Here is an 11,607-nt window from a genome sequence, read left to right as displayed (position 1 = left end):
GGACTAAACGCAGCTTGCCAGCTGTTATGTGGTACCTGGCATATGTGCTAGGCTCTGAGCTTGGCCATGATGGTGGGGTGTGTTTTGTTTTATGTAATTTTAGATAAGAGGAAGTCAGAGATTCTACTCTAATTTTCTCTTTTCCATAACATTATTCTATAGATTTAATGCCTCTCCTCCAGCTATTTAGAAGCAGAGAAGGCTTACTCCCTGGATCACAAAACAAATGAAAACTGTCATTGGAGGTGCCCAGGAGAAGAAACAAGGAGATATTAAATATAGTAATGATTGAAATGGAAGAATCAAAAGAAGAATAAGTTAAGGTTTTCCTTTGTCCCAACTTAAAATAATGGACAGTAAACACCAGAGGCAGATGTTTCACGGCGACAAAGATACTCAAGTTTCTGAGCTTTAACTTCCTAGGCCCTTTCTAAATCAATATTTATTTTCAGGCCTAACTTTGTATTATTTTCCTTAAGGAGGGCCCTCAGAATTGTGTCCGCTTCGTGCTATACAATAATAGCGAGACCCACTTCTGCAAAAGTTGTCTCCAATTCAGTTTCCTCGTTTACTCCTGCTCCTCTTCCATACTGAACTCTTGGTTTAAATTTTGAGTATAAAATTTGAAATCTGTTGTGTAAAACAAACAAAAGAAAGGTGATTAATTGGCAAAACTCTCACATTCTGAAAAACATGTTCGCTCAGCAGTATAACCATATTTCACATTCGAGTATTTCTTACTCAATTATTAAGCATTATTTTAAAACATTTTCCTTGACAGATAGCATATATATGTATATGTAAAAGAGTACACACAAACCATAAGAGAAGAGCTGGGTGAATTATTAGAAACCGAAGCTGTTCCTGCAACAATCACCCACGTCTGAATGTGTGACCACATCAACTTCTAGAAAGCTCCCTTGTGCTCTACCATTTGTGTATGTTCTCCAATTATTTTACCTGAAAAACTTCAAACTTTCAAAAAAATGAATCGATATGATAAACACCTACATATCTTTTAGCTAGATTCTTCAGTCGTTAACGCTGGACCACATTTGCTTGCTTTCATGGTTCCACTCTCCATTTTGTTTAACTATTTGAGAAGCATCATAAAACATGACACCTAAAATTTTCATGTGTTTTCTAAGAGCGGGACATACAGCCACAATACCATTATCATAATAAATGTTGATTCAGTGATATCGTCTAATATCAAGGACGTATGTAACCTGCACACAGATTATCCCTCCCCCATCCACTTTCCTTTATAGCTTTCTATCCATTCAGGATCCAAACAGAGTTTCCATATTATTTCTACTTTATCATTCTTTACTCTGTAACTGTCTCGGCACCATCTTTGCCTTCAGCACATTGAGAACACAAAATGTCTTACAGAATGTCCCAGAGCTGAATTTGGAAACTGGGTCCTCTGACATTGTTTCTTGTTGTTCTTTTTTATTTCTACTCCCGAGGGTAGCTTCCTCAGATGTCACAGGCAAGAGCAGCTACATAATTTGTGGGACCTGTGCAAAATGAAAATTCAGGAACTCTTGTTCAAAAAGCAGTGGGAAAATGCTATTAAAGATACTCATATACAAAGCTTTTATTTTTAAAAATATTTTACTACGACAAAACATACCAGGGGCAGCAGTAATATATGAGTAACAACATAAACTTACAAACTGCAAAAAAATTTTTTGTCATATTTTGTAAAGTTAATAATACTAATAAGTCAATACTTCATTAATAACAAATATTAATATGATATCTGAATTGATTATAAAATTTTTCTTATTCTCTTTTCTGCCTACTCATTTATTAGATCAATCAAATTTATATTTTTAGCAACTTCATTTTCAAGCAATATAATTGAAGGCAATCACTCTTGGCAAGTGAATAACAGCAAATGATTTTTGATGATTTTAACTTTAAGAAGAATCCTTATTTATACCAAGGCAACTGTTACTTTATATAGCCATTAATAGAATTTTCTAGGCTGTGACAATACTAAGATAAATTTTTGGTAAGTTATTTGGAAATATAAATTTTAGTGCATCTAAAGCTGATGATTCCTAATAAACAATTTTCTAAAAAAATTTTAACTTCGTACAAATCAGTTTTGTGTAAGTCTGAATTTAATTTTAAGTGTAAATTTATACAATGGCATTTTAATGTTTCCTCTGACATTTTCTGTAACTTGTGGAGGTCATACAAGAAACTAAAAATGGCTTCATGGTTTATATATAATTTAAATGCCTGTTTATGCACTTTATTGCTCTATCTTCAATTATAAAGACACATTAGTCATAAAATCGCTTTCTTGTTAATAGTTAGTTAAGCCACAGTGTCATATAAATAGAGTATTCTTTTCTATCAAGTGTGATAATCTTTTAACTTAAATTTTTATTTCTAAGCCTGTGCTATTTGCTTTGCAATGGTGCAGTGGTTTTGAAACCCAGGGATTCTAAACTCTTTGAAGAATTCTAACAACTCCTGGATGTGCTTTATTACAATGTCCATGCGTACACTATTATTTTGTAATAATTTACTGACAAAATTTACTGCTTGACCGCCAGTAGTTCCTGCTCTGGTTATATATAATCAAAATGTCTGTTTGTGTATTCTATCTCTCCCTTGGCGCCCTGTACTGCCCCAAGAATGCACATGTGCACGGGGCAGCCAGGCCAACTACACAGCATGAATGCCACCCACTACCCCTCTGTTCCCATTAGCCTGAGCCCACGCATGCTGCGAACTGGTGTATCTCGTCTGCTCACACACGTGCTTCTTTGCCAATTGCACTTCACTTGACAAAACACAAATTCAAAGGGAAATTTATTAAGAATTTCAAGACAGAACAGCAGAGCATTTAACCTAACTCGACCCTCTTCTGAGAGTGGGGCCCTGTGACTGCAAAGGTTTCACACACCCATGAAGCTGGCTGGCCCCAGGGACTGGTTAGGAGATTGTCTCTAAGAAGGTCAAGGGCAAGTGAGTATGTGTACAGGCTCACGTCCACAGCAGGGCCTGTGGCAAGCTGGAATATCAAAGACTAGTGGAAAGGTGCCTGCTTGAGGAGTCACTGCGGATTGCTGCTTCGGCCAGCAGTTCTCATGCTCTGTATGTGTCAAAATTACCTGAAGTGTGGTTAAAATCCAGGATGCCGGGCCCTCCCCAAGAGTTTCTGACCGAGTAGGTCTGAGAGGGCACATGAATTTGCATTTCCGCCAAGTTCCTAGACGCTGCTGATACAGAAACTACACTTGAACATTGCCATAGGGTACAATAGAAACAGTTTGCTTGATATCCCATTTTTGTTAAGAGAGAGCAAAAATAAAGATTTTATGTGAAATCTTCCAATTAAAAAAATATTTACTCGAAAGTTTTCGAATATCAAAAAGCACATATTTGTAGATTGAATTTAACCTGAGTGGTTCTTGGTTTATGACTCTCCCACCAAGAAATTATTTTAAACGAAGTGCAGGTAACACTCAAGACTTTAATGCGTAAAAGCCAAGTAGGAAATGAGTCAGGAGTACAATTTTTAAAAAGGTATAACCAACGGAAGTAGACTGCATTACTTATTTTTTTAGATAAAACTGTTATTATTTCCCCCAGGATTCTAAGAAGAAGCAAAAATGATGAGAAAACACATGAACATCTTCAGACTATCGCAATGAATTAAAACAAAAACACACCTCACAAATTATGTAATGGATTTCCCACTGTGGGTTGGAGCTAGGAGGCAAAATAGAGATGTACTGTCTCGGCCTCATTTTCATCTGGAATATGAAGTGTCTCTTTCACACTATGCCATGTCTCTCCAACACCTTCATCCTTCCCTCCAATCCCAAATTTCCCTTTGTCACGAATATGATGCAATTGGCTGCACAAATTCAATATTTAACCGTTATAATTAGGATAGGGAGAAAGGAATGAAGTCGTCTTTTTATAAAGTGAAAAACTACAGCTGAATTCATTTTACTTAACAGCAATTAAAACACATTTGAGAATTTATAAATATTTTGCAGCATGCTTCTGCAAGTGTTTCTAATTTGAGCAATGACAGGTGTTTGTTGTTTTAAATAAATAGCAATCCTGGGGTCTTTTACTTAGGATTCAAAATATGTCACTGCGGAAGAGTGAAATTGAATGCCAGCTAAATTTTCTTCAGAAGCAAGTAGCTATATGCCCCGCTTATTTAACTCTGGCATATGTCAGAGCAGCACGTGAAGTGTCTACTACGAGCCAGGTGCTATTTCCCCTACTTGTATTTAATCTTCAGAAGAATTCTGAGGTCATAGTAGACCCATGTTATAGATGAGGAAACTGAGCTCAAAAAGGATACAAGACTTACATAAGATCATAATGCCAGGGAGTAGCAGAGAGGGAATTCGAACATAGAGCCTGAACCTTACCCATCGGCATGGTCACTGGTGACGATAGTGTATTGGTCAATCACAGATCAGCTGAATACCTACAGGAGCTGTCACAGGACGACATCAGTCTTCCATGCAGCTTAGGGGAAAGGGAAATTGTGGGCTTCAAATGGACAGTCATCCAGATGTCTTCCTGTATTTGTTTTTAGGAGATAATTGCAAGATTAAATCCTGGACTCTGAAGCCAGACTGTTTGTATTCAAATCCTATCTCTGTCACTTAGTAGTTTATGACCTCTGGCAAGTTGCTTGGCTGTTCAAAGCCTCAGTTTCTTCCCTTGGTAACTAAGGATGATAACAACACCTACCTCACAGGACTGCACTGAGATAAAATTAGATGTTAAGTATAACTCACTGAGTACTCTATGTAGCATGGTGTGAATCCTCAATAAACTTTGAGTATTATAATCTCATTTAATTTAAGGGGATCTTTGGAATCACCCACACCCCCAGATATCTTATCTATACAAGAGCCATATCTGAAGCCACAATAGGAAAAAGTAAGTCTTAAGGGTCATTATCTCTTACTCTTCATTTAAGAGTCAGTTCGGGTGTCATTTCTCCTAGGAAACTTTCCCAAACATCTCATATACATTCGCCTAGCTTGTGCTTATCAAATTATACACCATCTTAAAGTAAATTATATTATACTATATTACAATGTTTATTCATTTGATTTTTGTTCTACTTAGACTGTGTGCTCTCAGAAGGCAGAACATCCTTCTGTCTACCCACTTTGGGTAGACCTAGGAGAGCTGACTCGCCCTAACCTGCCAGCACAGGATTCTACCTCCGCAAAGCAGCCTCTCTACCTACAAAGCATTTCTGATTTATCGAGCAGTGTCCATCTGCCTAGCAGGCACCATGGCCCCGCTAAGGCTTGTGGACATACCTGCCCTTCCCTCTGGGTATCACTTTCTCTGTCGGCCACAGTTATCACCTGCCAGGCTCTGTTGAAACATTCTAAGTGGCAACATTGAGCAGCGGTCTGTGAACCCGTGGGAAAGAATCTTCCTTTTTCCGTCCGCATTAGCTTTGTTCTAGAATTTCCTAAAGTAGTGGTAGAATGGGCATGATGGGAAAATGGGAGTGGCCCACCTTAGGTGACAGCAATGCAGGGGTGCATTGTCCGCAGAGAACTAAAAATAATAAAACGGACTAAAAGTCCATCTGCTTTTTACCATCACTAGGCACTGGCAATTCTAACAGTAATAAACTACTCCTCCCAGAAAAAAAAAACAAAAACAAAAACAAAAAACAAAACATCTTTAGTGGATCTAAGTTCTAAACAATTGATGCAGTTATGGTTGAGTTTTAATAAAAAGAACAAAACAACATTAGCAATAAAAATACAGGCTTCAAAAGAGCAAGTTTTGTTTTTTATCCTTAGATGGTCAGTCTCCAAACACACAGACCCAGCTACAGAATTTCATATGAAAAATAAGGCATCATTTGGAATCAGTCCATCTATCTCTCTTTGGGTGCAGTCTGTGTCTTCAATTCCCCAAATATTACATATTCCTGCATTTAAACAGCAGGTTCAAAATAATGACAGAATAGGGATTGTAAACGTGGAAAGACAAGTTATTTCAATTTTATCATTCTGTATGACCACTTGGAATTTTTGTGTTTGAAATTAAAAAAAAGAAAAAGAAATATAGTGCAAATTGAGAGTTTTGTTTGGTAGTTGCAAATTTTAATTTATATAGTAAATATTGTACTGTATTTTAATAATATCATGAAATTAAAATTTCTTTTAAAATTGTTTTCCAATCAAAGAATGAATCAAAAAATGATTATTGTTACATGATTATTACTGAAAATAATTTTGTTGAGTTGAAGAGTATTAAAAAGTGATCAGTTCCAGGTGTCATATACTTAGAGACACCATGAAACTCGGAGCCCTCTGGGCCATGATATCTTACAAAGAATAATCTTTCAGGTCTTACAGAAAACCAGAAATCCATATTACAGAATATATACACACAGAAATCCATGTTACTGAATATACTGAAATATATCACAGAAAATATGTGATGACTAAAATCTAGACCAGAGGCAACCAAATCGAAGCTGGAGATAGGGGTAAAAACCTTTGTTTCTAGGTCAAGTTTGTTCTGTTCCCCACCCTCTACCACTCCCAAGGGTTCAGAGTTCACCGGCTCCAGTGCAAAGAGTCCTGAGGAGCCTGCCCCTCTGGTTCTGCCACTTGTTGAGATATGTGCACCTGCAGCCATCCACCTGTCCACACAGCTTCGACTCAAACTGGGACCCCTCCACCTACGGAACCGGGCCAGGTCTAGAGCCCAAACGGAGCAGGTATACGATAAATATTAAATAGGTAAATGAAAGAATAAAATGCATGAAATTAAACCACACGAGGGTTTAGTCAGATCTGTTTCTCTCTTGGCTGGATGGAGTAAGGGAAAGGTGGATGTGTGGGCGCCAGGGAGCTAGCAGCAGGGTCAAGGCGGGTGGGTCGCTGGGGAAAGTTAGCTCCCTTCTCAGCCTAACCTGGCTGAAACCTGAGTGAGGGTCCTGTTTCAAGAGCTGCTCCGCCAAGTGCTGGAGCTGAGTAGCCAAGAAGGAGAGTCCTTTTGTCGTTGCTTTTCTATTTCCATAACGCTTTGGGTTCCATGCTTTGCAACCATTAATTATTTATTCCCCCAGGCTCCCCAGAGAGATTTAACAGACTAAGAAACACGCGGGGCAAGACTGAGCATCTTGCCAGGTCTTCAGAGCACCTCCGTGATGGCGAGGATGGCTGGCCACGTGATTCCCCCTCCTGCCATCAGTGTTTTCTGCTAGAGGTGAAGAAGCACCGTCTGGCTTCCAGAAACCATTCCACAAGTTAAATCCTCTCACTTGAGCTTAATCGTAATTGAAGACTTTCAGGAAAATGAGTTTAGCCTTTTGAGACTACTTTAAGAAGAGATAAGGGGAGGAAAAAGCAGTGAAGGATCAAATGCTGAGTCTTGACTCAATTTTCCTTTCTTTGTCACGTGGTGAGCAGGAGTGACGCAAGATTTTATTGACCTCATTTTGAACCCTAAGGATGCTTGGTACTTTGATGCATCAGTAGGGCAGACAGTGCTCAGCAACCCAGGATTTAAATGAAGACTTCCAGAGCTCCGTGGAGGCCGCCAACTATAGGTCCTGTTGTTTGCGCTGTGTTTGGGCTATGGCACCACAGGCTGCCTTCAGAATGTCTCCTGCAACCTCGTACCACCCTCAAGGAGATTCAGGGTGGCCAATGAACTCCATGTTCTCCCAATAAGATCCCCTCTCCTGCAGCCTTGTCACCACCCACCTTGCACCTCCAAACTGACCAAGAGCAATTCTGAGAGAAGGCTATAAGTAGAGTTTATTATGCACCCTTAGCTAAAAGGCCACCATGTCTAATCCCATCGTGCCTTAAAATCTCTGCTTACTACAGCCATTTTCAGAAAGTTAGGACTTCCAGGTTTCCATTGTCACTTGGGTTTCTATCCCTCTATTTTCCTATAATCTCCTAATCTGACCCAGTCTTCCAACACCTCTCTGCCATTTAATGCATCCTGTCCACGTCCCCTCTTTCATCTGTAATTTAGAGTCTATTATCAGCCAAATTCCTTTTAACCACAATTGCCTACAAGGGAGTCATTTACCTTCTTTCTCTAACTGGAAGCTGGCCATTGTCTAAAAGCGCTACTTCAACAGCCCTCGACAACAATGACAAAGTTTTTCTGTTGCTCCCAAGCACCATGGCACCTGGACGTACGGTGATACCTCCCATCCTCCTCTTAGGTGCCTCCACATTGCTTCTTCCTTAAAGACACTGGCTCTTTTGAGCCCCATCCATCAGGCAGCACCATCAAGTATCCCTCCTTGTTGTATTTATATAACGAGTGTCCAATGAGGCCTCTGCATTCACTGCAAATGTTAGCACCCAGCTTACTACTCTTCTTGCCAGAATTAATCCTGTCCCTGTTATCACTCTTGGTAGCTTCAACATCTAAGAAAATAGTCTCTCCATGACTCTAGCTTCTCACTCTCAACAATCTTTTCTTTAGTTCATCTTGGCTGTCAACTCTCATGATCCTAATAAACTAGATCTCAAAAATTTTAAACCTACAACTGTATTACTCCACTTTCTTGATTTTAAGCATTGTGTTCTCTGACTATCAGCTCTATTTTTCCAAGTCACATATTCAAATGCCACTCCCATTCCAACAACTCGTTAATAATCTTCATTGGGACTTCAAATCGATTGACTTTAACATGCCTGTCAGTCCCCCGAATGGGCTCATATCTCTCCTTACCCAGCTTGGATTCCATAGATCACATAGTTACTTAGAATCAGAATTAGAGAGAGGCTGGGCATTTCTGGCTCAGAGTCTCTGATGAAGTTGTCAAGAAGCCAGCCAGCCAGAACTATGGTCATCTGATGGCTTGACTGAGGCTAGAGGCCCCTCATCTAAGTTGGTTCAATCGCATAGCTTTTGGTAGGAGTTTTTAGTTCCTTACCAGATAGACCTCGCCATGGAGCTGCTTGAGTGTCTTCACAGAATAGCAGCTAACTTCCTCAAAAGAAAAGGATGCAAGAGTGAAAGTAAGCAAGAAGCCACAACACCTGACTCATGAATATTTCATGAACATATATTCTTTAATTCCTGGCCTCACCACTTGTGATAGATTTTAATATTATTCAGGAAGCATTTATTCACTTCTCTTTTTCTCTTAATAAGAGAATATGTCCCCATCCATTGATGTTGGTCTTAGCCATGTGACTTGCTTTGACCTCATGTCGAGTAGACTGCACTTCCCTACCCTTGATCTTGAGCTTGGCCATTTAACTTGTTTTCACCAATAGAATATTAGTGTATATGACATATGCAGAAGCCTCAACTGTGTGTGGCATTTTAGGGTAGTTTGCATACAGATTTTATGTGGCAACAGCCAACTTATATTCTCTTTTCTAGTCTCAGAATTAGTTTTTCAAGCTAAGCCATGGGCGTAGACACCAATCCATCTATTCTGATGTTTACCCACTCTCTCTATCCCCTTCAGACATTTCAGGACCAAACCAGTCAAAACAAAACAAGGACCTGAATCCAGTTTAGGACTTAACTCATGTAGCTTAGTACCTTTAACTAACAGTGGTCTAAACAAGTTCATCATGAGTCAGCTTGTAGAATTTCTTAGAAAATGGCGTTGGAAATAATACTTCAGAACAAGATTTTACTGCCATCTTAAAAATACAGGCTTAACATTGCCTTTTAGAGAGATGTTTACCAAAGTCTTCTCTATTTAATTAGGCTTTCATGAATCATAGGTCTTTCACATAAGTGAACTCTCCCACAGGGTTAGTGATATCTTTGCAGGAAAATATTTTACAAAGAAGGCATTTGTTTCAAAAATAAACAGTTAATTTGGATGAATTTTAATAGCCACAGTACTTGATTCTGATGAAAATGTTTACTAGCAGCATTTCTGCGTTGGAACCATTTGTTTCTATTATTTTGACAGAAACAAAATTTGGTTGGTTGTTGTTTGGGATGTGAAATGGTTTTGTAAGCATTTCAGCTTGATGCCCAGGCAGGCAGTCAAAATAATTCTTCTCCAAATAAATGGGAACCACCATTTTCTATTCATTACTTAAATAAAGAATTTTAACTAGTGAAAGGATTTTCAAAACATGTATCACAAAAACCTTAAAGTAAATCACTATAAAAGTTAGTACAGTGTAAATATTTTTGTAAAGGTTAGGACAGTCTTTTCTTTTTACAAATATTTGTCTGTACAGTAAAGGAATGAAAAATCAAACGAGATGCTTGTGTTGTCTCATTTATAATTTGTAACAGCAACTATCATTGAATTCAGCAGAATTGTGTTACGTGCCTTATGAGCTATATGTAAGGTGGAAAAGTGGAGTAAATTTCATGCCAACATATTAAGCAACATAGAATTGACTTCTGTAATTAAATCATTTTTTTTTTAATCATCAAAATTGAAAATAAGAGAAAACAACTCCTGAAGAAGTCCACGGTCAATCAGCCAAATAAACTAAAGTCATTCAGTCAACTAGCATTGATTGGATTTCAGCAAGATGAAATTGACTTTGCTCCAACTCCACCCACTTCACAAACTAATTAAAAAAGCACATCAGCAACATCTTCAATCAGCTAAGGAAGATAAGTGGGCTTCAAAGCAATCAACTACGATACTCTGTCAAGAATAGCAATAGATCCTCAAAGAACTTCAGAGAGCTTTCTGAAACTTATTCACATCAATCAGAAGAACAAAAACTCAGAACCCTGTGCTTGTGATTTTGGGGACCTTTTTGGACAATGTGGCTGACTTATAAGAAAAAACTACACACCAGTAGGGTATATATTAGCATCGAAGATCTCACTTGACTTCAGTCCACCTAAATTTCCATCAAGCAAGCGTAATAACAATGCTTGAATCAGAAGGGCTAGAAAGGTCATTGGGCAAATTATTTAAAATGTCTAGAAATGTCCAAGCTCCTATAGTCCTAAATGGAATAGAGGATTATTAGATTACTTTTTGCAAGGAACACTGGCTGCGGAACAGGGAAAGGCCTCGCATTGTGAGTGTCTTATTCTCTTTACCATCCACGATGCTAAGGAACATTTTTTTCATTTTTGAATAGAAGAATGAATTAAAGAAACACTTACAGCACAAGACTTTTTTTTTTCTTTCAGTGTGTTTCCATTCTCAATGTACTGGAAATCTAATTTCTTAATGAAAGATATCTAACTATTCAAAGCTTTGTTTTATTGACAATCCTAGGTAAAATAGGACAAACCTGAAAAGAAATTTATTTCTTTTATTCTTGGATGAAAAAGAAATAAGTAGAAATGAGAAAAGAAGGAGGGAAAAAAAGAGAGAAAAAGCCCAGAATGACACGGGAGACTATTTATGTCTAGTATATTGTCTTCAGGTAGATCCTATTAATCTTTAGTGATAGCTATTACATCTCTCTCTCTCCTTCTCTCTCTGTCTTTGTCTCTGTCTGTCTGTCTGTCTGTCTCTTTCTCTCTTTCTATCCTCACTTTTTTTTATGGCCCAAGTCTTTATTCAGAATTATTGTTACTTTATACTTGTGAAAATATGTGTAAAGCTTTCAAAAATAATAAACTTCCATGAAATACCTTGACTCAGTG

The sequence above is a fragment of the Pteropus vampyrus genome, unplaced genomic scaffold (assembly GCF_000151845.1).
Source record: "Pteropus vampyrus isolate Shadow unplaced genomic scaffold, Pvam_2.0 Scaffold42, whole genome shotgun sequence".
In the NCBI taxonomy this organism is placed as follows: Eukaryota; Metazoa; Chordata; class Mammalia; order Chiroptera; family Pteropodidae; genus Pteropus; species Pteropus vampyrus.
This window is presented reverse-complemented; position numbering follows the sequence as displayed.